Source organism: Poecile atricapillus, chromosome W (genome assembly GCF_030490865.1).
Source record: "Poecile atricapillus isolate bPoeAtr1 chromosome W, bPoeAtr1.hap1, whole genome shotgun sequence".
Lineage (NCBI taxonomy): Eukaryota > Metazoa > Chordata > Aves > Passeriformes > Paridae > Poecile > Poecile atricapillus.
In genome coordinates this window covers 9,831,770-9,859,013 of record NC_081288.1, presented here as the reverse complement: position 1 = coordinate 9,859,013, position 27,244 = coordinate 9,831,770, and the positions used below count along the sequence as shown (strand labels likewise).

The following is a 27,244-nucleotide window of genomic DNA, read 5'->3' as shown; positions in this document are numbered from 1 at the left end:
GTCAAGATATTTACACAACTAACTCAGTACTTTCTATTTCTTATTTATGAATCTTCCAGTTCTGTGGAAGGGAATTCTTATGTTCTAAACTGATAATTCTATCAACATCCTCTCTGCTATTCCTTCAAATACCAGATTTCCCCAAAATTTATCTCTGATTTAGAATTACAAAGTAACAACAGGGTTAATCATAAGGAAGTGTTTACGTCTAATGCAAACTCCCTGAATTTTGTAGGCAGTAGGGATAATACCTTTTTTAAACTTTTGTTTGGATGGATAAATGCCTTTGGAGGTGCCTGCAATTTTTTAAAGTGTTAGTTGAAAGGCGAGTTAATGGTTTTCATTTAAAAAATAGATTTTTAGCCAATGAAATTAGGCTAAAACTATAAAAATTAAAACTTACAGCTCCATCATTTTCCATAACTTTAGAGAAAACCAAAACTTGAGAGAAAGCTAAAATGATAGTTGAAATTATTCTTGTGATTTTAATTGAACTTCAAAGATACGTGCAGCCTGGATCTGGAAGGGAAAACTATGCAATCTCAGAAGGAAAAACTCTTCGACCACCTTTGTTCCTTTTCATCCTCACCATAAATCACTGCCCAAGTCTAAATATCTATTCATAGTCTTCACAATTTTAGCATCTTATATAATGAGACATATCAGAGGCTGCAGATTCAGCTGCATAAAAGATGGCTTGCCACAGCACATCTGAAATTTTGGTGATGAAAGGCACACTTTGCCCTGACTTTTTGTATAAAAAATAATTTCAGACAGGGAGAAGAAGAAAACCAATGTTGTACATACAGAGCAACCTGAACCTTAGCTATTTAAGCTTATTCTATTGCAGCTTTACCAAGGAGAAAATGTGTTGCTAAAGGGAGAGAAAATTTGCAAACTGCTTGTAAAAGTCTGAATTTGACATACCCATAGTTCAGTAAAGTATTTGCACAATGCTACAATAATGTTTGTGCAACACAGCATAAATACTTTGTTAAAGTAGGACAACTGAGTCTGCACTTTTTTTCCATGAGAACACAAAATGGGTCTCACCTATACAAAAACAGGGAAGATTTTGCTAGATTTGCTTATGTTCTCATTTAAAAAATGACAGATTTTAAGCTACTTGCCCTCTCTCACGGTAAAAACATTTTTCATCTTTTTTTCAGTTTCGATAAGCAAAGTTTTGAAAGTTCAACAACATAGTCTGAAATTACAATGCCCATTCTGAGACAGTATTTACTTTCTGTGTCAAAATAATGAAAAATTTTACACCTTCTCACTCTGAATATAGATATGAAAATGTGAATATTAAAACAGATTTCTTTATTCATTGTGTCCACTTGATTTTGAGAAATTAGAAATTCTGGCTTGAAACACTGGAAATCCTAGGAAACGGATTAAAGTCCATTTGTCTTATGTAACAATATGATGAAAGTGAAATGGAAGTAATATAAGCACTTCAAGTGGAGAAAAATTAGTCACATGTTTGGTAGTGAGAGATAATGGAAAATGTCCTTAAAGACATAATAAAGAGGATCAAATAATTATAAATATAATTCAGAAGCCTTATGCAGCATGATATCAGTAGAGGAAAAACTTGATTATTAAGTAGGTTTTGCATTTATTGTATTTACTTTTGGAAATCCCAAGAGAGACAAATTATTTGAACAGAATATTTTATACTTGGGATGTAAACAAACATTCACTGACCTAAATCAAAATACATGGAGTACTTAGAAAATGTTGTAAGAGCAATGTATTTCCTTTAAAAATCCAGCTAAAAATTAAAGCAATGAAACCAAAATGCTTGCAGGTTGCATTTGCAAAAAGTAGTTTTCTGTTGGGAAACCTGCTGACCACACAGAAGTGGGCAGAGTGACATGAAAGCAAACTTTATTTATATAATGTCTGCTGAACTTGTGGGTCAGGCAGAAGCAAAAACAGTCATATTGCGTTTGAATGGAAACCCAAGAATGTGTTGCATAACAGGAACACCTAGGAACTTCCCTATTTGTTTTGGCAGAGGGCTGTTGAAGTAGTGATTTTTTATTCCTTGCAGTGTTTTGGACATATAGTCTAGTGAAAACAAAAAATATTAAACCTCAAAGGCAGCCAGATAAACTAGATGCATGTCTTTAGAGAATTTATTTCATTGGAAAAATAAATAGAATGTCAGTTCAAAGGTAAAATACTAACTACAGGAGTAAATGTTATCCAAACATCTAATACAGGCTGTTTTACTAGACAGGTTGAAGTTTCTAAAAGTGGTAATCAAACTGAAAAAGGTACCACTGTTTTCTGACTTCAAGGTGCAAGTAATAGTATATTTTGATATTTTCCCTTTGTCATAATGCTGTCCTATCACAATGATGCATACACAGTGAAAAGGACTTGGTGTAAGAAGCACATGTGATGTGCCTTCGTTAGGAGAGTGACTCATCGAACATTTACTGCACAGACAATAAGCACTGAGCCTGCACTGTTAGTGCAGTGGAACAAGCTGTTTCATTTCACAGCTTGGCCGAGTCATTTATAGCCCACAAAAAAATTACTTAACACATGGTGGCATATGTAACTCTATCAGGCTTTCTTTGAGAAGGAGGTGGAAGATGGTATTTGTATACACAAATACATCCATACACATACCCAAGCTAACACAATATGTTAGCACTCTTTTGTGCTATAAACCTAGTAGGCACACTATCATGATAGCTGGAAATGAAAATTTTTGGTAAGAACGTGCCTATTCACTCCTCACATCATGATTTCCAGATTCCCCCTCAGATTTATACTGCAGCTCTGAGGCACTTTCAGTGAAATATGCTTAAAGTCTTGCTCATACCTCCCTGGAGCTACACACTGGAGAGCACAGCCGTGTGTGCTGCACAGCTTGGGTACCAGAGCAAAAGCTTCTGCACTGACTGTTCATGTGGAAGACAGGTATGCTCTTATATTAATAGATTTCCTTTTGCGTACTTACGTTACCTGGTGCAGTGGTAGCAGCCCACTGTTTGAGATACTCTTTCTCTCTCATAATTATTAAATAAGAATGATTACTGAAATATTTTTTTCTAATAGGACTACTAAATGCAAGAGTATGAGACATTGCCTATTCTGTGTGACAGTAAGAGCTCTGATAATTCTAGCAAAGCTCATTGTGACTAACATACGAAAGAAAACCAAATCTGTCTTCCAGGACCATCAGAGTATTTTGGGGCTGGCTGTAGAGAACCTAGGAAATATTAGCATAAGAATGAAGACTTGTAATCACTACTGGGATTCTATTACCTGCATAATCTGTCCAACAGAGCAGTGGAGGATGATCTTTTCCATTAATCAGGATAAATATGGAATAACTTAGTAAAAAATAAAAAAAAACCCTGTTAATCCAAATTTTGCTCAGGAGGGATGAACAGAAATGTTCTGCAGAGTATTCCATAGTATTATGCAGAATTTAGAGTTCTATAGTCTGTGGAGAACTAATGCCTGAAAGCATCTTACCAGTTATGTGGACATAGCTCCTAAAGTTGCCAGTCTGGAGAAATACCAATTTACCTTTTGGCTCCTGCCCAGAGTCTTCTATTAAGTGCTCTTTTTTTTTAGTTTTTAACCTTCCACTAGAAGTCTTTATAGACTAATGTACCTGTTTTTCATTGGAATGCATACTTTACATTTTCCCTCTTATTCAGCATGCAGCAGTGCTATTACTCTTTATTTCATGCAATGCTGGTTCCCTCAAGCTGCTACAACAGACATATCTTAAAGTTGGTATTTCATTGCACTGTTGAACTGATATATATGGCTAAACTCCAAGAGATGTGTTTGAATTAAAAATACTATAGAAAACCTAAAGCAGAAGAAAAAGTACAGGGACAGTACAGCACTTACGCAAATCCACTCAGAGATTTGTGATGAAGACTGAAATGATAGAACGAAAAAGAGAAGGAGAAAATGTGTTCCTATTTAGTGTCTGTGAACGGGTAAGAAACCAGTTAACTGGAATTATATATAACACAAAAAACAATGGCAAAAGTCAAAATTTTAAGTCCATATTCCAGGTAGACAAAATGATGCTTCAAAAGAGATCACAATCTTCTGTAGGGGTGAAAATGCCACATTTGTTTCTGAGTTTCTGAACTACCATGGGAAATGGGAGAGACAGTAGAAGTCCTCTCACAAAGAAAGGTGAGCTGAGAATTATGGATTTTAGTAAAACAGACGGGCCTAGGATTCAGTAATGGGAGAATATTATAGATTGATAGCAGAGATGCAAGGAGGAATTATTTATAGTACAAGACTGAAAATTTTCAATATGATCACCTAAGATATGTTTTCAGGAATTTTTAGAGAAAAAAAAGTCAGAGACTGGTTCCTCTTGGATGCTGGGACCTCTTCCTGGCACCACACAGAAAAGAGGTAATCCCGTTTTGGAATCTGAGGGTGTCCCAGATAAGGGGGTTTGAGCCTATGATTTCTTGGTCTTCACCTGGGTTTTATATCAATTTGACCTGCAACTGGAAAACTTTACTGATGAAAGTTTTCTCAAAATTATTTACACCAGAAAAGATGAGTAAGAAAACACCCATATGTTGGTGTTTATATCTGTCTGGCTTAGAAACTCTCCCTACATTTTCTGAAGTCACTGAAGCATACACCATCTATCTGTAGATAAAAAGAAACCCAACTATTTTGTAACTAATTGAAAATCCTTTTCTGCTCTGGGCACTGAACATGCAATAGAACTTTTATAATTAGCTGAATCTTTTCAATAATGAATACAAAGGAGTATCTCATAGTGAGCTAATGCTCTGACATCTCCTGTAGATTTACTTTCTGGCAACTAGAAGAGTTTAGTCTCCTGTCTTGAGAGTTAATGCTTCATAGACTTTATGCACTGAGGCCAACCCTCATGATTTTTTTAAGAATTTCTGAGATTTAATACTGCTCTTTTGAAGATGACTGTGGAAGTCTTGCTCATAATTTACATTTAAAAATTAAAGTTGTGCATATGGGAATTAAAAGTAGGGTCTTACAAGACCTCACAAACAGAAAGTGCAACATAGATTCTTTGCATAATATTATTTAAAACTTGTCTGGTGTGTTTTCAAATGTAAAATACCTGAGACATGGAAAAAACCCAATCAATTATTACAATCAATTTAGAACAGAAAGTTGGGGGGGCGGGATGCAGCTTTAAACTAAAAGCTAAGACAGGTTTAGGAAACCAGAACATATATTTTCCTGGATTTTGAACTTATTCAGAAAGAATTTCATACTATAAGGGAGAATATTGAATAAAAACCTGATATACAGATTTATTAAAACTCCAGGTTTACATGAACTGAAGAAAGATACCTTCTCCTGAAGAGCCACCACAAAAGGAATCTTGATGAAGTAAAGAATTTTTAAAAGCATTGCCTTTTTAGAAACCCTAAACAGACACAATATGACTACTGAATATCTGCTCGAAACTGCCTCAAACCCAAGAAAATACACTGTCCCCTAGGGCAATGTTCATGAAGAATGACTTGCCAAGCTGGTCACTCACATATGCCAGCTGAGACACTCAGCACCACTGGCGAGAACTTTGTGAAGAGCAGTAAAATATCATATCAAACTCTTCCTTCCTCATTACATAGAGGAACCAGTGTCAGGTTGCAATTTGAGTGTTATTTGTGAGCAACCTTATGCCCAATGTATTGTTTCTGCATCTGTCAGGAAAAATTGTCTGTGATGTATGTTTTCTCACAGAATATAATTCTCTTAATTCTAGGTCAGAAAAAATGTTAACAGCTGTATAAAATCTCAGAAATAATTTTGACTGATTAAAGGAAAATACAAAATATTAAATTATTGAGGACTGAGAAAAAAAAAGGATTCAAAGGCTGATTCAGTAGTTCACATTAGCATTTGACATTATTTAGTGACTTGAGCAGCTTTTTACTGAGTTTCCAATGAAAGAAAAAAAACTGAGTACATAAACATAAAAATAAAGGCAGAAATATATAAATATGCAAATATTAGGGTAGAGATACAGATTATATCAGGAAGCCTGAGAGAGGGTCACTAAATATCAGTTCAGATTATGATCCACTGCTGGAAGGAAATGTTTTCCTAAAATCTATGAGCAAACTTTCTCAGATTCTAAGTATGATATCTGGATTCATGTAAAATTGACCTGTGTTTTCTTCCTGAAAGCAGGATCAAGCTGTCCATCTGACTTGAAAAATATGACATATTCATACTCACATGAATTTAAATTGACCTATTGATTGGTGGTAGTGCTAATTATTTCTGTGTTATGATTATCATTGTGAAACACAGGATTTCATGGCCAAAGAAGCTGAAGACCATGTTTTATCTTTGAAGCTATTTCAGCCCAATTTTACTTTCTCCTGGCCACATGCACAAGTGTCCCCTTGAATGAGGTTTCACAAGCAAAACTCTATGGATCCATTGCTGAACTGCAAGTGTCTGAGTGCTGAAATATTCATGTTCCACTCAGTGTTGAAGTCACAAGGTCTCTCCATTGGTAGCTCTTCCAAAGAGAGGGAAGCTTTATTTACCAATCAAATCTATACATTTTACTATCTTCAAGTCTGAAATTTGAGTGTATGTATACATTTTAATTCATGTGAGCATCAATTTAACTTCTCTGCAATTTTTCATTCCTCCTTCCCAACACAGTTTGGCTGCAGGAAAGGATGTAGACTTTTAAGTCCATGATTCTTACCAAGGACATATTGATGTGGGAGATTGCAAACTTGTTACTGAAATGGCTCACAAGACATCTAATTATCCTGTGCAAGGCACTCCACTTCCTATTTTGAAATAAAATCCATACAATAAACAACCCCACATTAAACTCTACATTAAATAGCCTGAGGCATCCATCATACTGTAATCTAAAAGTCACAATTTCCATTAAAAAAAATTAAAATTTCTATTTCAGATCTTTTGTGATAAATACTTTCAGCAGATTCCACTATTTCTTCTTTGCAAAATGTTTGGGTTTATCCCTTAATAATGATAATGTTAGTGGTAGTTAGCAAACCCCTAAAATTTAGAAAGGATAGTGGTCTATATTGTATGTTTACAATCATTATTTGCACAAAAATATAAGTAATTATGAGTAGTTCTTCTAATCAGAAAGGTGAGAAAATTACAGTTAAGGAGAGTAATTGCAACTAAATGTATATTGGTAATCTTCTTTACTTTCCTAAACTATCTCAGAGAAGCATATAGAGGCAACAGAATAAGGAGCTTTCAAGCTTCATGCTGAATTTACTTTCTTTTTCCATATGACATTTAAGCTCCAGCAAAGGAGTATTTTTTATCAAGAATGCTTCAAGAAATGTAAAGCAAGTCTGCTACCCCACTGAGCAGTGTGCTTTTTGATTTTGGAAGCTGTTTGTTATGCTTTGAAAACAGGCACTGGTAATGGCAGAATTAACTCCTCTGCTGTCAAAAGACAAAACTGGTGCAAATGGCACTAAAAAAAAAAGAAAAATTTGCTGAGTTTTTCTCAGTGATTTACCATAAAACCATCTTCCTTCCCCTAAGAAAAAGAATATGCAAAATAAACAACTTGGCTTGGGTTTTTTTTCTGTTATTTAACAAATTATTTTTTTAATTCCCTTTTATTTACAAAGCCTGTGATGAGATATTCCAGGTCTTGTGGTCATTAGGGAAGGAAAAGAATACACTAATTGTAGGCAGTTGCAGCAGGGAGCATCAAGCAATTGAACCTAATTACCTGGGAAGAATTCAACCAGCTCAGTGGTTATGAAAAATACTACGGAGTCCTTAATAAACAGTTGAAGCAGATTGCTGCTTTAAATTTCTTCCTGATGAGATGTTCCCTTAAAGAAAATTATACCATCCTCAGCTCTAGTGTAGCTGAAAAGGTTGTTACCTGTAACTAATCACCGATTCTTAAAAAGTCATAAACAGGCACTGGTGCTGAAAGAGCTCTCTCCACGCTCCTGCCTCTTGCTTCCCACGCAGTGCCCCTGACTTTATCTCCTGCAGCCATAGTGTTTGTACAGCTGCTTAGTGGCAGAAATGATCCTACTACTGTAACCTCACCCCCTCCCTGCCCCACCCAGGGTACTGATTTTGGCTTAGTCACCTAACCTGAATCAGGACACACCTTATGTCACCATGAAGGATGAGACGAGGTTCAGGGAAAGGAAAAATGGCTTTTTACAGCAATAATTCTGGTTTAAAGTGTGCTTTATAAATTGTAAACTGATTGATTCATAGAGCAAAGGACTGCTGGAGCGCTCCAGTCCAACCTTAGACTCACAGGGTTAACGCCCAAGTTAGATGAGGTTGAAGAGAGATTTTTCTGTAGAGTTTTGAACCAAAACTTTATTTTGTGTGTTTTTGTTGGGTTGGTTGGTTTAGCTTGCTTTTTATTTTCCCTTTATTCAGCTGGAATTTCCTTTACTTCAGCTTGTGCATGTTATCTATTTCGTATTTCTGACTGCTGAGAAGAGTCTGGCTTCCTCTTCTTCATACTAACAAGCACTCAGTGGAAAGGGAGAATCCTTTCCCATGACCTGCTCCCTAAATAGTTAATTTTGCAGCCCAGTACACAATAATAATGACCACAAAGACATTTTCTAAATTAATATTGTTTAAAGAAAAATTGTTGCTTTCATTGTACAAGTGACCTTGGAAAAAAAACTGATTTGGAGAGTGTTTTAATCTCTGTCTTGAGCAGAAGAGAGTGGACAGTGCACATTTTGTCACGAGAACACGAAAAAGAATCTATTGCTTTGTGGAAAAAAGACATTGTCTCCAATGCCAGGACTTTCAGTATTTTTAAAATCGCTTTGGGCATCAATTACATATTTTTAGTTTAGCTCATTTTAAAGAAGTCTAAAGAATATTGAATCTGTTTTGTGGTCCTTGCATTATTTCCCAACTGTTTGAAAACAAAAATCTCTTTTCATAGCACATCCATTTTACTGTCAACAATAAAGAAAAGCTGCCTCAGGAAAAGAGCTTTAAATATTCCTGTGGTGCTATCAACAAGTTAGCACTTCTGCATGAAAGCAAGTCCAGTTGACTCCAGAGTTTTGCTGCAGGAGATAGAAGTCAGTAGTGCCGTAGCATGAATGCAAACTGAGTTCTTCATTGCTCCTTTTTGCTGGAGGGATCTGGAGAGCTCAGATGCACTGGATACATCTTTCTGTCTGATCATGTATGGCTGGATATGCTCTATATAAGTTGAAGGTTGGTTGTGAATCCCAAGGTTTTATAATGCTGGGAATGGGTGTTCATGAAGTGTCCTGGACTCAGCTGAATGTGGAATTTATCTAAAGACAGCTTGGCAGTTCTAAGATGTGAGCATGTTGGCTTCTGTCTCTGTGACCCAACTGTTAGGCTAAAATCAAAAGAAGGAATGCAACAGCCTGGGAACACCTCAGAGCTCAAGGATGCTTCAGTCCCTTGTTACTTTTCACTAGAAAAATCTAAAGAATGAAATTTATGCTTTTCCTCACTCTTGTTTTGACAGACATATGTCAGATTTCCTTGTGGGCTGCCCACTCCTCAAACTTTCAAAATCTGTGCTTCCAAACAGGACAATGGTGTGGAACAACAGAATTCTTTTATACCCTCTGATAAGCTCCCACATTACCTTTGTCCCTCCAGTTTCTGTTCCTCTAGGATCTCCCAGAGTTTGTTATCTTCCACCTTCCCAGCTGGCGAAGGATCCTTGTCTTCCTTCCTTTAACCAACAGTGAATAAAAAGTCCCGAAGAAATCACTAAAGTATTAGAGACTGAACTTTCTTGAACTCCTGATGTGCTTCTCCTAAGGCCTAATTCTAAAATTATATGATATATATACATAGTTCAGATCTAATATAGACTGAACTGTCAGTGATGAAAAATATTAGGAACACTGTCTAAAAAAAAGGAGGAAGTTAATAATTATATGTGTTGTGTTTCAATATGATCTACTTGTGTTTTCTGTTGTGATTTTCCCTCAAGATTATAACAGATTTTAACTCTGTCTGCAATATTCTTGGTGAACTACAGTGGAGTGAACAGGGATAGACCCACTGTCTCCACACAGGTGCAGGATTCAGAGAGGAGAACATCTGGTCTCTTTAGGCACCCAGAGCTTCTTACCAGGCTTGCCACCGGTCAACAAGGGAAACTGCTGTTGGCTGAAATCTTTTATGGGTGAAATTCTTTCAGCAAATGCAATCAAGTCTTCTGAGAGACAAAACCAATTAGGAGACAATCAGTAACTGTAGATCTGCAGAACTCAAGATACAGTGAATCCAGAATGTTCCTACTTCTTCCTAATGAGTTTTGTGTCAATAAATGAATGTATGGAAGAATTCTACAGGCTCTCTATCATCTCTAGAGTGTAAGGTTCATTTTTTTACTTTTTTCAGTGAGATTGGAAAGGGGGAAAGAAGAGAGGGTTGGTGTGGGGCTTCCCTCAAGAGGAACCAAAAGAGAAACCCATTTTATTTCTAAATTCATCGCTAATTCTGGCAAAATTCCTTTTGCCTTTTTAAAAACCAACCAACCAACCCAAACAGACAAACAAACAAACAAAAACCTACAACCTATCAATAAAATAAATAAACAAAAAACCAAAAAAGCACCCCATCAGACTAGAAACACTGAATTTGGAGAACTGAAAATAATAAATAATATAAATTTAATTAAAATATAATTAATACTTGTTATCTAAAGATACACAAAATTGGTAGATTTTGACCTGCTTCAGTGTTCATCTTTAATTAAATAATCCTGGTTCTCTATAACAATTATATGTCTATGACTTCAAATTGGTTATGTTGTATCTGAGTAAACTGCTAACACAAAACTTCTCCCCTATTCTATTTTTCATGCCCTCATTAGAGCATTTTCTAACAAATAAAACTAAAAAAACGCCAAATTAACACCATCTTCTGCTTCTTGTTAGTTCAAGATAATTATGTAACTTAACACTCCGAATGGTAATTGTACTTAGTGCTGAGCACAGCAGTATTTTTACAACTTCAGAACAAATCACATTAGCATTTTTGTCAAATAAAGTTAAATGCACTTAAAATTTACTTCTTGATGCATTTAGACTAATGTTTTACAGTGACCTAATGCCTGCTGGACACAGACCCTGCTGCTAGGATTCATCTGCCTGAGTGTCAATGGGATTGCTGAGCAATCTCAGGGATTGCTCTTCTAGAATGCAGCTTGTCTTATTTTCAAATAGATCTTTAAAAATAGGTCAGATGAATTGCATCTTCAGAATGGTTATTTCATTCCACTGATTATAAAATTTTTATTTAAGTGGCTGATCATCCCATAAATCCCCTGATGAAATTTCTCATCGCATTATCTATTTTGGAGGTCCCAGGTGTAAGAAGATATTGAATTAGATTTTTTTATATATAGTAGACAAAATGCTAAGTTTTTAATTAGATAATTAACATAGAAACAGAATGAGTAAGACTGAAATAAAACTTTTACTGTTCAGAGAAATGCCCTAACTATTTAAGCAGGTCCTCTGCAAAATCTAAAAGATCAGATCATAATTTTCTTAAATAATTTTATTTAAGATTCAAAAGAAATTTCCAGTAAAATCACTAATCATCAAATTATTGTAAAAGTTTGTAAATAAAGAAGACCATTTAAACTAGTAGAACATGTGAAAGTCAATTGTAAAACTGAATATTAATAGGGTTTGTTGCCTTTTTTTATCCGAGCCCCTATGCAACACAGGCCTTTTTTTTTTTTTTTTTTCCATTGCAGTTAAAAGCAGTGATAATAAAATAATAAAAGCTCCAGATAATAAAAGCTAATGAAACAAAAACAGTATTCTGGATAATGAGGGGTCACCCTCACAGACACAGATGAAGCATTTCATTCAGAACCCAGGTTTGTTTGTTTTTTATTTCCAAAGAGGTATGCCAAAAAACTATTAAGTCATAATATATGTGTGCCCATATGTACATATATATCTGAATTTCAATAATTTATATATGTGTACAAATGTCTATATATATACATGCACACGTTGTCAAGACTAAAGAATGAAGTGAAATATCTGAAGACACTGTCAGGGAAGGAAGTTCCCATAAGATAGAACACCACAGGGGGCATAGATGGTGAACAGGAATGCATTAATTCCAGGCCTAAACTGAGGTGAAGGTTTGGAATTAGCACAGTGGACAAAACCCCACTGTGATGTGGGAACTCGCAATAAGTGCAGATGGCAATAGGAAGATTCCAAGCTGAGGCAGATCTGGGTAGCCTATCTGGACAAAAATTCTCACCATGGCAAACTTGAGACAGTTTTTTTAAGGACAAGTCCTTATTCACATGCCAGCCCAAGCTGTGGGAATAGCATCTATGTTCTGAGGATACCTGGGAGTTAGATTGTATAAAAGTGATACCTCCAGAGGAGCACTCCAAGGAACCCTGCCAGCAAGAAGACCAGAAGAAGGGAAGGATGCCACAGAAACCCATGTGGTGGTGACTAATTTTATACTTAATCTTTCTCTCCTCTCTCTCTGCCCTCCCTACCACACATCTACTCTTAAATAAGATTCATATCCTGACACTGGCATATGGTCTCATTTGCACCTTAATTTGGGCAGAAGCATCTTTTGATAATCATATCCTAACACGTGTGTATGCATATATGTTCATTTGTCCAAATGTAAACACATATATCATTGAATCTACCTTGGAATCTATATCATCATATGTATTCCTATACCATAGGAATCTATCTTGCCTCAGCACAAAGTATTTGCTTGTTGAACCAATCTAATATCTAAATATTTAGGTTCAAATTTAAGTTTATGAAGTTAGTTATGTAAGTTAATTGCAAATTGCTAATGCCAGTTTTGATCCTAGCATGTAGCATTATACAAAATTTCTGCTTGAAATAGCTCATAGATCCTACCTTTCCTTTCACAATTTACTGCAATAGAAAAAGAAAAAAAGACACAAAAAATACCACTAGCATCAGTACAGAAACCAACTAAAGGAGCAAAATAATTACGCAGTTTGTATATTTCTCTGAAGACAAGACAGGCTGTCCGACTTCCAACAAGTTTGTGTTACAAAGGATTCCTTACATTTACGTGAGCAACTTTCTGAAATACAGTCCAGCTTATTTAAAGTAAATAGAGCAGAGTGAATCAGCCCAGTGATAACCTGGGGAGTTAAAGATCATGTATAGAGTAGGAAAAAAATGTTGCGACTGTAAATAATAGAGTAAAAGCTATTGGGTCTTAGCTCAGGTTTGCTCAGAGGACAGATTTTCCACCTTCAGGAATCATTCACAGAACTTTAGTTGCTCAATCATCATGCTTCAAATGTAATTTTTCTGCCCTGTCCAGCACCACTCCTGTATTTATCACATACTTGAAAGCCTCTCATTGTGTGACCCCTCTTCTCTCATGCCAATATTAGGCCGCTGAAATTTCAGTGACTTTCATGAATTACACTTTGATCTAAAGTGTTAAACATTATTCATCCAGCCCACTACATCTGTTTGGCTGTGTATGTCATCCATGTGTGTCATAATCATGTACAATTATTCTATAACTCATACAGTATTGAAGCAATGTTTCCTGTGCAATGCAACTAAATACACTAATTTATTTCCAAATTTGTTGCAGAACTCAAGTGGGTCACTACGGATTTCCAACAATAAAACTCCCTTTAACACACTGAAGGCAGTTTCTCCTGTCACAAACATCACTTGAATTCCAAAACCTATCTGGATAGGTGAGGGGAGAGTAATGGAATGCTGTTTCCCAGACTTCAGTAAGGCTTTTGATGCTATCTCCCATGATATCCTCATAGACAAAGTCAGTAACTGAAGGCTGGACAAGCAGAGATGGATGGAAAATGTCTGAACAGCAGAGCTCAGGGGGTTTTGATCAGTGGCACAGAGAGCTGGATGAAAACCCACAACAAGTGATATTCAAGATATACAAGGGATTTGATACTGGGTCCAATCTTGTTCAACTTATTCATCAATGACTTGGATGAAGGGGTAGTGTGGGGGGATTAGTGCTGGAGCAGGGCCAGCCAGCCCCACTGGGGATCTCAGCCACCTTTCGAGGCTGGAAGCAAGAGAGAAATTTCCTGGACTTGCCTGTTTTTAAAATGTGGAATTCACAGAGGCAGACCAAGCTTCCAAATGGTTCAAGAGGATGTCAATTCTCAGAGCCAGCCAGCCACTGGTTCCCTCCAGGCACAGAGGAAGCTCCTAGCAGCCTCTCACAGAAAATAATTTCTGTGGGTGGTATTTTCCTCCTTACTGAATATCAATTAATGTGAGACCAGCACAGGTAGATGCTTCCCAGCAACTTGGCTGATGGCATAAGGCTGGGAGGAGTGTCATCAGCATATCCCAGAGGGCTGTGCAGCCCTTTACATGGACCTTGCCAGGCTGGAGAGTTGGGCAAAGAAGAACCTTCTGGAATTCAACAAAGGCAAATGCAGGGTCCTGCCCCTGGGGAGAAGCACAGGTTAGACCTGATGGAAGGCTCTGCAGAGAAGGATCTGGTGGACAAGTAGCTCTGCATTGTACTTTCCATGTGTCCTTGTGCCCAGAAGGCCAATGGAAGAGCATTGCCAGCAGGCTGAGGGAGGTGATCCTGCCCATCTCCTCAGCCCTAGTGAGGCCACATATGCTGTGCTGTGTCCAGTTCTGGGCTCCTCAGTACAAGAGAGACATGGACATCCTGAAACAGGTCCATCAAAGGGCTATAAAAATGATTTTCTCTTACAAGGAAAAGCTGAAATAGTTGGGCCCATCCAGCTTTTAGAAGAGTTGACTGAGAGAAGACCTTGCCAATGTCTATCAGTATCTGAAGGCACAGCGAAAAGAGGATGGACCAAGCTCTGTTCAGTGGTGCTGAGCAATAAGACAAGAGCAACGGGCAGCAACTCATGCACAGCAAGTTCCACCTGAATATGAGCAAATACTTCATCAACACTTGTAATTTCTTTTAAAAAATCTGCTTAGATAATGTTTTGCACCTTTTTTATGAAAAAAACCTGCTATGGTGTAATTTGGATTATTAGCATAAAAATAGTCACGTAGATAAATTCACAAAATGCATTCAAAAAGATCTGATTTATTTTTTTACTTTAATCTATGGTCATAACAGCATAGTATTCCTAAGACAGAACTTTCTGATCAAAATTATAGCAGAAATTGGAATAATTATTACCTCTGGTCAATGCTTTAAATATGTATCCACATATTCAGTTGATCCCAGAGAGGGGCAGGGAAAAAATTTGTTTGTTGTTTGTGTGTGTGTTCTTTCTCTCAGGATTTGCATCACTTCCTATTATATCCATTTTTCAAGCTGTCTTCAATTTAGAATCTTTAGCCAGTGGCAGAAAATTGTACTTGAAACAAATTACTCAGCTTTGTTCAACACGAAAACTGCAATATTTAATTTTGGAATTTGATTCAGAACAACTAACCTGAGGGCAGTATATGCTGCCAATAAAGAGGGAACTGATTTGTCATATTATATTTGGATGTAGCTATGATATCAGAGTGTTTTCTTCCTTATAATGTAAGAGGGCACATATCCAAAATAACGATACATTTATGGAAAGGTTATGGCCTCTTTACTTTTCCTTCTTGATAGATCTGTACTTGCACACAAAAACGTAGATTCAAGAAGATAATTACAAGAGTCTGGGAAAAAAAGTAGTGTACAATTAGTTGCTGGAGTTTTTTCTGGAGAATGAGAAATGTTAGGAAAACTGCCTCACTCATTCTGCCTTTCTGGTTGCTGTAGGAAAACAGTATATTTTGGCACTGCCTTCACTACTGAAGACAAATTGTAAAAATCTATTTCTCATGCTGCAGGATTTTTCCAAGTATCCCCATTTTTCTGACGGTAAGTTGAATGTCTTCAATATATCATTTTCTTTCTATAATTTTGTAGCTCCTTTAATCAGTGGAACAACATCTAGGTAAGGTGTGGTTGCTAGGAGCGGTGAAAAGCATCTCCAAGGATCTGCTTCTTAAATTCTGTTTAACTATTGCTTTGAAAGCTCTTTTTATGTCCAAAATGTTCATCAACAGGAAAAAAAAAATCTCATGGTATTTTTCTTTTATTCTTTTTTTAACATGGTTTAGATTCCTTTATTTGGAAATGACAGCTTTCATGTACAGATTTATCATAGGCTTTAAAAACCTATTGTTACACTGTTAGTGTCTGAATCATAACAATCTGTATCACAATTTTACAGGAATTTAGAAAACTTTGTTTTGTGTATGTATTTGAAAAGAATGCACCAAGTAGGAAGTTACTCAGTGATGTAGGCTTCACTTTTTCAAACATAATAATGATGGTGAAAATGTGACTATAAAGTCAGAGACTCGCATACTGCTTTAAAATACAAATTAAACCCAAAATAGTCTTAAAACCAACATATAAACAATGAGATAGGCGTCTTTTTTGTTAGTTTCACAAATGGCCAGCAACAAGGTGGAAAGATCTCCTTTTCTCTATTTTACTTGCTGAGAAAGAACTCCTCAGACAATCAGACTAGTCAGAAGGGCATAGCTTATATAAAAGGCAAATAATTGTATTCAGATCAGTGAGAATCCAATTCCTTTGAGAATATAACAGACTGTTCCATGAATATGAATTTCTAAAAAGCTAAACACTCAGCCAGGCACAGCCAAGGCAATCAGGAGGCTGGTGAAGATAGATATTGGACTAGCAGCGGGAGGAAACAGCAAGAATCCCTAGCAGGCATTGATACATTGATACAAGTTACACATGGGACTAGTAAATCACCCAAACTGTCTAATTATCGTAGGCAGTATGTTAGCAGGCTTCTGAAAACAATGTGCACTTCTAGGTACTACAGTGGGGTGAAACATGAAGGCAGATGTATGCATCAAATATTTGATACAGGTGATCTCCAGAAGATTTTTGTATTTTTTTCAAGGCATGTAAATTCAGTCATGTTGTTATCACACTGTAATCAATTAGAGTGCAAAGCCAAAAAAAAAAAAAAAAGTCAAAAAAATAAAATATTAAATAAAATATAAAAAAATACTAAAAAAGAAGGTATTACAGAAAACATACCAAAGGGTGTTTTCAGAAAATAAAGACTTCTGCCGTGGATGGTACTAACACAAATGCAAACCCAGGACTGTTTAGTACCACTAATCTCATCTGATATGACCCACCTAAACATTAGATAAGGAAGCTAAAAAAAATGCTTTAAATTTTCATTATAATCTTTTGTCTCCTAACCAAAGGTAAAGGACTGGCTGATCTGGAATGGCAGATTTGATTAAGAATCTGTGGGATACCCATGACTTTCTGGAACAGCAACTGGATTGAGGCAGAAAAACAGAGTACTTAAAACAGCAGAATACACCTGTGTTTGAAGACCCTGAATCCCTTTGCAGATAAGAATAACTTTTGCATCAACTTCTACACTCAGACTGTATTACTTTGAGCCACTAGATTTGGCTGTCTTCTGTCCATTTGATTCCCTCCAGTCATAGTTTAGTAATGTCAGAATAAATAATGCACAAAAGGGAAGACCAAAATATAATAGCCTAAAGTAACCACAAATGCCCTTACAGGACAAACCTTTAGGAATTCTTTATGAGAAACAAACACATCAAAGCTTACCCTTAACAGACAAGCCATTATTCAGAAACTGCAGCAGTGGATAACTCAATTCATTAGAGCTACAAGCCTGTAAGACTGCTATCATAGGATGCAATAATGAACATTATGGAAAGATTATATTAATCTGAAAATAAAGTGGGGATAAAGCACGAGCTTCTAGTTATAGACATGCAAGCACACTCTCTACCACAAGACTTGGACATATCCAGGAATTGTCATCACAGAAAAGATTTATATTCTTTCTAATGCACTGATTTTTAAAGCCTTCTCTCTTGGAACACAATTTACAGTCCAATAATTTGAGGACTCTCACATGCTAAAATGAGGATCAGCTGAAGTTTAATTTTAGCTTGCCATGTGATCCCACCTGGAAATGCTCTAGATTTATCTGCATTTCAACACCATTCCAAAGTAACAGTTTGAATATCAGTCCAAAGAAAGGATTTGTATTCAAGAACATGTGAGGGTAAATAGAAAACCTCTTTTCTGAATCCCCAGCATAATAGTTTAGTTTCTAAGTTATAAATTATCCTAAAAAAACCCCAAAAAATAATATTAAGACATCAAGGAGCTACAAAGGACTGTCTAGTATAGGAAGAGGTTATGACAATCTTGGTTTTGGGGTTTTTTAACATCTCAAATAAATACAGCAAAAGTGAAGTTCTAATACAGAAGTCTTCCATAGGAACAGCTGTGTTATCATCTGTAAGCAGGCTTAGAATAAGCTATTTACCAGAAGTGCTTGATACAATATGCTATACTTATGAATGGAAGCTCTTGCATTTGGATTCTTATTTCTGTCCTTGAGTATTAATTTCAGCAAGCAACTAGGCTAGAACACAGGAAAAACATATTACTGTTAATCAGTAGAACAGAATAATGAAGCTGTAAAGTCTCTATCAATACCACAAATTTTTTGTGCAAGTTAAAGAAGCCTTTTTAGGAACAATATTGTCCCTTGAATCATTGTGATGACCTCTAGAAGCCCCCTTAACATCATTCTTACTACTGAATAGTCTATAAAAATTTGAGTACTGAATATTATTGACCTTAGAACAGATCTATTTTATTTACTTTTTTTCCCTTGGAGCATGCACACAATTCCAGATCCTTATCATACTGCTAAATGGAAGAGATCACCTGAGTCTTCCAGGAAACTGACATTTAAAAGTCTTACTTAGTAAGTCCTAGTTTTATTTTCATGACAGAGAGGAAACCATTTAAGATTTAGCAATTCACCTTCCAGCATATTAATGTCTCAACTTGACTTTTACTGATACTAAATGAACATTAATCATGGAAAATGACTCTATTTCAAAGTGGTTTTAAATTACTCACTAGGTGAGGCAGACCTTCTTCAGACTTACACCAGACAAGGCTCAGGTTCAGTTAATCACACTCCAGCACCTTCACCTGCACTCCAGTTTGGCTGGGGGATCCCTCTGCTTGCTTTCCAGTGTTGACAGTCTTCATTATTAACTGCTTATTTATACTAAATGTGTCAGGTAGTATTAAATAAGATTTTTCTTCATAACCACATCTTATTAAAAGAGATAGGTTACAGAATTTACCATATTTTTTTTTTATTCTGAAATTAATTCAATTATATTTGTAGATTTTTGATGGAATTACTAGCATTCTGATTCCCAGCCCAAACAATGAGCTCATTGCAACTCCAAGAAGTCACCAAAAGAAACTTTCTGAAAGTTCCAAGAAGCTTGATGTTAGCAGAAATGCATGTAAGAGCTAGGCTAATTAAAGTGATTAATAATATTAAGCAAACAAATTAGCTTTCTAGGTGATTACTGAAGTATCAAAGGAGTGATATTTTGATTTTCAGAAGAAATACTTGTGCCTTTCAGATTTTTTGTTGTTTCATTTATCTTAGTAATTTTTTAAAAATTTAAATAGATCCCATGAGAAAAGCAGATTTTTTTTTAAAATAAAACTTTAAAAAATAATTTTTTTTTAGATTTATCTTGAGACATAATTTAAGGGCTAATAACCTTTTAGATAAAGTTCACACAGAACTCAGAGCTGCAGAAACTGTAGACCAGCTACTAGTTAAGCACAGTTTCCCTGGATTATCTACTTTTCTTTTGATGACACTTTACACTGACAGTTCAGGAAAAAGCTGATTTGTAACACTGTAAATCGATGTCCTTTGTGATGTGGATACAAGAACAGAGAACTTGTCCTTTTTTTTCCTCTATGTTTTTATCTCTGACTGCAAACTTTTTTCTTGTTTAAATTTCTTTCTGCTTCTTTTTAGGAAAACCAGCTGGATTATACTGGCAAAGACCTCAGGAAGGCAGAACTAATTGCTCCAATTATTACTGGAGAGGCAGGTGGGAAATTAGAATGTGGGGCCAGTTGGGGATAGATAAAAAAATACTTCTCAATGTTTAGAGAGGAAGCTGATAATACTCAGGTTTATAAGGCTGCTGATGCTTATCTTGACTCAGCTTTTTAGGCATCAGTAGTAAGGCTATTCCTAGCTTAAGGGAACATGTTAAATATAGTTTTCTTTTTAAAAAAAGAGAGGATAAAGACTACTGTCAGAACATAGACCTGATTAATTTCTTAAGGATCCCTTGTGACAGAAAAGTATATCTGATCTTTTCAATTCTTAAAATCAACATATGACAGGCTGTCTGCAAGTGCTTTTGGTACTTGTTTTCTATTCCCTTATGTCCCTTTTTCTTCCTCTGTAATATAGAAGCTGCTCATGTGAGAAATTACTCTCGCTTGTATTTTCTGCTTTAAATTTTGTTGGCATTGATTAAAATGATGCTGTTGAGTTGTAGATGGCAGACCCCCGGTAGAAGGTAATGGCAGAAAGCAATGTTCTGATTTTATATTAAAGACAAATTATACCAAGTCAGGTTGAATTTTAGCCTTTTTATTTATAGAGATAGTAGAGAAGTTTGGCAATTATTCTTCTTCTTTCAATTAGATCTCATGTTGGGAACAGATCACATTTTAATCAGTAATATTTTATTTTGCAAAAAGACCTCTTCTACATGTAAATCAGAAGGGAAAAAGGAGGTATTACAGCCACTGAAAATGGGTTTTTAAAAAGAGATTAACAGGTTTACATTGCTCTTAAGGAAAGACAATGAACATGTGCAGCAATTTCTTTTGCTATGTACATGACATGAACTCAAAACCAAAAAATGCAATTCAACCTCTGTTCAAGTCCATGTTGGTAACATTTCAGATTGTCTGTATTTCTCTTTAAATCCATGGATCAATATCCATTACAGTCAAGTCAGCAGTCTCATACTTGGTAAGTATAAGGCTCTGAGGATTTAAAAAAAAAATACAAGTCCAGACTTTTTCCAGGTTCTCATACATTTTGCTCTATGTTAGGATTAAATGTGCAAAACTTAAGTATTATTTGAGGTGTTGGGAAGGCAGCAAATGTCAAAGATAGTATTTGACCTAATTAGATGAGGTTTCATGTGTTTTGGGATCCAGTCTATAAAGGCCTTTAAAATAATTTGATCAAGCCTTGGTCCAGAAACATAGAACTACTCCACTATGGTGAAAGAGACTGTTTCTGACTTGGTCATTTATAAATACTTAGTTATACTGCTATATTTATATTTATATTTATATTTAGTTCCATTTAATTAAATTTAAGAAAAAGAAATACATTAGTTTATGATTTTTATGTAAATTGAAGACTACTCCAGCATTTGAATTCATAGTTTCTCTGCCTATTCAGTCACTTCCTGACGTAAATATAGAAAGAGCATTTGTATGCTATGTAATGATACTTGCCATTTTCCTTAGAAATAACAGTTCTCAGATTCTTCCTACCCAATACCTTATATGTGACATTCTGATGTTGCTTCAGGAGCTGAAACAATCCAAAGGTAAGAAACTAATAAGAAAGTGGAAATTTCCTGTTCACAGAGTTACTGACTTATCTGTTCAAAACAAAACACTGGACGAAGTCTGTGAAATGTGGGTGCCTGATGCTCCTAATCAAAGGTATGGAAGAAATCACTGCTGAAGGATGGAAATGTTTTTACTTCTGTAATTGTCAAGCACCTGAGTGGACAGCAGTTCCCAAAGCACCACTCACACTGAGCAGGCATGTTTGCAGTCTGTGTGTTGAGCCCTTCAAAAATCTTTGTCAACTATTTCATATTAAAGAGTCATAGAATGCTTTGGGATGGAAGAGATCTTTAAAGATCATCTACCTCCAACCCCACCCCATGACAGGACACCTTCCACTAGTCCAGTGTTACTGTTGAAGATGAATAGATCACACGGACACAGGTCGAGGTGTGGTGAGAGAAAAGCAGAGTTTATTTTTCCCTCCAGGATTTATAGGCTCCTGACCACAGCCAGGGATTGGATGGTCAGGATAACACTTTCTCACAGCACTGGCCATGAGAGATGCCCATCACAAGACGTGTAACAGAAAGAATGTACACATATCTATGTTACTGTCCTGGGAAAGTCTTTAGAAAACTATGTTAGCAAGCTCAGAAGCTGAGTTTTCAGGGCGACAGTCCAGGTTGCTCAGACCCTCATCCAACCTATCCTTGAACACTTCCACGGTTAGGGAAACCACTTCTCTGGGAAACCTGATCCAGTGTCTCTTATATTCAATCTAAATCTACTCTCAGTTTAAAACCATTGTCACTGTAGGCCCTGGTAAAAGTTTTTCACTTTTTTATAACTCCCCTTTATCTATTTCAAGGCCACAATGAGGTCTCCCAGGCTGGACAACCCCAGCTCTCTCAGCCTGTCTCCATAGGAGAGGAATTCTGTTTCTGATCATTCTAATGCAAGAAAGTTTCTCACCTGCAGTAAACCTCCTATTTTAAGCCTGGACAAACCAGACTTCAAAGTATAGATTTGTACATATGCAAGAGCTTTTCCAAATATCAGTAACTGTACTGTAATTATCTGTTAATAGCTTTCTTCATCTGCCTTTTTTCTCCTCTTATAACTTTCTGGTTGAAATTCCAATATTAGGACATTTTTCTCTGAACATGCTCATAAGGACTAATATTATACTTCTGAGATTTCAACCTTCAGATTTAAAAGAAATAAAAATGCCAGTTTTTTAAGGTGTGAGATGCAGCAAGCCCTTAGCCTGTTCTTTGTCATAGTACAGTGAGTCCTGTGGTTTAAACAGTGTTGCTCTAGCCTAGTTAAAGAGCAAGTTAAAATGAATTCTTTTTTTCTAAGTTTTAATTACTCTGAAGAATATGGCATTGGTTAGCTGTACCTGCTCTGTCAGTTTGTTCCATGACTTGTTTTACTCAAGAGAGATAATCCACTTATCACCCCTGGGAGCTCCTCTTCAGGAGACAGTGTGAAATAGTTTGCAAGACAATTTGCTTCAGGGTTTATTCTGTTCAGAAAGGATGGATGAGAATTTCACTAGGACTGTTCAGAAAGCTATAAAGGAACATTTACAAGTCAAATGATTCCCAGTCAGAGGGTCATGCACCTTTCCAAAATCTTATTAGAATGACTCCCTAGAATGTTTTAAGGTTTCTGTGGTATTTCAATTATTTTTCTCATAAATAATGATTTGACTGCCTTAATTATTGAAACACGGAGATAAGAAATTAAACCATTAAAACTGAATTTATTAGTTTATCATTTTGGCTGATGAACCACAAAGCTCCAAAAATTAAGAAAAAAAGGGTTTTATCTTAGATTACTCTGAATAAATGAAATTAAGCCCACAGTATGGTAAAATTTGCCTGTTAAAATATGATCACAGAGCATGTTTGAGGTTTCCTGTTGTGTTTGCTTTTTGGTTTTGGGTTTTTTTTCCTTTAAACTATAACTTAGGCAAATTACTAGCATTAAAAAAAAAAAAGAAAAATCCTGCAGGAGTTCACAACAGATTATACTAAATGAGAGCATATCTTTATCATATCATTTTGTAGAAGTTCAGGAAGTATGTGTGCACCTTTAGATTTTGAAATGGTGCAAATTATTCCTTCTGTTGGCCTATGGAAATGTACCTACTGGGACTTTACTAGAACACCCTGAAATTTTTGGTTCAGGTTCAATCGTCTGTAGAGGAAGACAGTTTCTTACTTTGAGAACCTTGTTTAAATACACTCAAAGTATGAGGCTCAAAGGACCACTGAAAGGTCATAAAGTGAACCTTTAAGACGTGGCTGAACAGTGAACAGAGGTTTTTGGTACTCAGGACATGGGATGGAGAGTAATAAAAAAAAGGCTAAGAGAACCTCACTCTCTTGGAAGATGTGGGTGAGGTACTCCTCTGCTCCTATAGAAAGATTACAATTTTCTGACTGAAAATCCTCACAACAATAAGGCCAACCACAGAGGATGACAGAAGCACAGTGAGTACTCATTCACTCAAAAAACTCTGACTACTCTTAAAATAATCTCTGCTTGAGGTGAGTCTCAGTGCTTGAGGATTGAGGAATGATTAATAAATGATGTTTTGCACACATACAGAACTTTCAGAAGGAGAAGATACAACATGTCCATGACAATGCTATTTATATCTATATATCTCTTTTCTACTAGAAATAATGACATCTTGGGAGTACCTATTGAATTCACACTTTTAAAATGTATGGAAATAATTTTCCCCATATATTTTTTAAGTGGATAAAAGGTTGGTAGGTGGAGAACACAGCCCATTGGCTGAGCAACGTCATGGGACAGATAGACCAATCATGATCTACAACTGAATCAAGATATTAATCATGTGCTTTTAATTGTTAGTTTCAATCCTTATATGGGTGCAATTGGGCTTTTTATAATGTCTGTAATACTCTAACCATGTCATAAGAAATCTTTGAACAAGGTATATTGCACTTTCTGAAACAAATACAGAAGCTGGCTTGCATAACTTAGTGGTGATCACAATATGCATAATAAGATTTACTGAAGCTTAAGAAGATGAAGAATTTCATCTGCTCGGGGCAGAATGCCAGAGTAAGATAGCATGCAACAATGCATATCATAAAAATAACTAATACAGTGTCCAAGAACAAAACACTGATTTTTTTTTTTTTTTATATTATTAAGTAGTACAAAAATACACAATATGAGAAGATACTATATTCAGAGAAACAAAATTATCATAGACAGGATCACAGTTGTTTATATTGACCATTTGATTATATATCAGCAAGGTAAATATTACTGTTTTCCAGAATAACTATACTAATATATGCTAATAGCACAAGAACTATTCCCAACAAAACATTAACAGAAGTGGGCAAACAATTACAAGATGAGCATTTTTCCCTGGAGATTCAATTTATGTAAATGTCTAAATTTTGCTGTCATACCCCTGTGAGCTGAACTCAAACCCTGCTGCTACAGTTTTGATTCAGCCACCTAGAAACTAATTCTCATTGTCATTTGAGGGTCCTACCTTGCTTTGCCTGCAGCTACTGGTCTTAAAGATCCTCTAAGTCCCCTGCCATATTTGTCAGGCCCATGTGAATGGCTTGGATGACTAAAACGTTTCACACAGCAGTAGATATGCATGTTAAATCAATCAAATTTATTCACCATTTTAAAGAGACTAACCCAAGGCTACTTTTTACAGAAGTTATGCCCTAAGAATATCTGAAAATGTAAAAAAAAGAGTAACAGTATTAAAAAGTTTTAAACATGACTCCAAGTCATTATTTGCAAATGAGAATACAAATGCCAGCTATGGGAGATCTCTACAGTTAATGAAAAGTGGAAATGAATATTTGTTTCAACTTAATTCAGAGTCATCTGGTCCACAACACAGGTAAGTGAACTACAGAAAAGGCATGATTTTAAGATTTTCATTCTCTTTTATTCATCTATAAAAAGAGTGCCACAATAAATCTGTAATACTGAAGTAATTCTCAGTTAATCTTGAGTTCCTCTAAATCCTGAGCTACTTTCCCAAGAGATAATTTCATATTTACATGCTGAAACTCAAATGCTCTTGAATTGTTTTCCAGCTTTTAGTTTAGTTTATCCTTTGACACTGACATTTTTTCTCTTACTCAGCTAGAAATCATGCACTAAAATCCAGGCTGCCAACCTCTCTCAGTGGCAAAAACCACTCAATAAGAACCGGTCATTTTATCATATTAGGAGTTGTAACACAGAGTTCCCAAGGTAGCAAAGGTGAATTGCATTGTAAGTGAAAATTAGGGAAATGCAGCTCTTGAGTTATTTTCAAATTTTGAAGCCAAGAAGAAGCATAACTTTGGAAAGGTAATTTTAGACCAAATGTTATGTATGCATCTTTCAGAATGTTTCAAAAGTTGTTTTGGGTATTGTTTGGTTTTTATTATTTGGGTTTGTTTGGGTTTTGGGGTTGATTAACAATACCAATAAGAAATGAAAATATTTTGTATTTGTAGGCTCTGAAATTTAGGATCCAAGACATAACCTAAGGGGCAACTTATGTTAAACAAAATAATGAAAAGGTATTTTTTTATGGTTATAAATCTGTATAAAACTCATCATGACAAAATACAAATGAAAAATTCCCAACTTCCCGTTTTCATCCCACCATTTCTCCTTTAAAAAACAGACTTTTTTTCAAATGCTTAAATATACTATTGAGAAATTAAATTTTGATAGGAAGATTATCAAAGTATTTGATATTTGGTAAAGCAGATTATTAAGTATTTTTTAATGACTACTATGTATGGAAATATTTACTAAAATACATATACATGGGTAAGAATTCTTGCTTTGGAAAAGAGAACTTTACGTATCTACCTGTAAATTCCAATTTGGTTTCTTCAGCTCTGTGGAATGTTAGACTGCTTTTACCTCAAATATGGAAACAGCAATAATTTCCCAATGTATAGAGATTCCAGAAACCCGAAAAATGTTGGTTTCTTTAAATGACTAAACTTAGGATCAATTTATCAATTATATGTATAAATTCCAATTCACGAATTAATTGATACTCAAAGCTGCATTAAAATGCATTTAAATGACAAAGGTCTTATTTTAAAATTAAAATGAAGGTCATGATAATTAAGTTATATATTTGAGGTCAACATAAACATACTTGAAAGAATATACCTTATAGGTAAAGGGAAATAGAATTTTCATAACATCTCCTTCAGTGCAAAACAATCTTCATTTTCATGTAGTTTTTTTTCCATTATTACACATGAAAAAGATAATCACATTCCCTATGAAATTTTGAAAGTCATTCTCTCAGGCACTTTCCAGCTCCAATATAACAATGTCTTCTTCTTTCTCAGCATCACATTAATATCAAAACAAAATCACTCAGGATTTCCCAATTCAATAAATGTTTCATTATAGTGCATCTGCATTAAGCACAGCAGTCAAGCCTGCTCAGCTAATATTTTTATTTAAAATTAATGTTTTATGTAAACCCTAATATTAATATTTTTAATGAAGTAAATATTCTGAAATGTTATGAAAATAGAGCCTGACAGGCATTACATATATTCTTTGAATCCACTGAGTATTGAGTCAGCTTTATACTTTGTATTTTTTATTTGGAAAGCATTGAACATCAGAAGACAGATATTATTATATATTATTCATTGTAATCTACCTATTTAAT

The 27,244-nt window shown here is 35.5% G+C and overlaps 1 protein-coding gene across 1 annotated transcript in view; it reads right to left on the bottom strand.

Annotated features, from left to right (window-relative positions):
* LOC131591802 (protein piccolo) overlaps positions 1-27,244 on the bottom strand; it is a 309,295-nt gene that overhangs the window by 11,964 nt on the left and 270,087 nt on the right. The window lies entirely within an intron of this gene.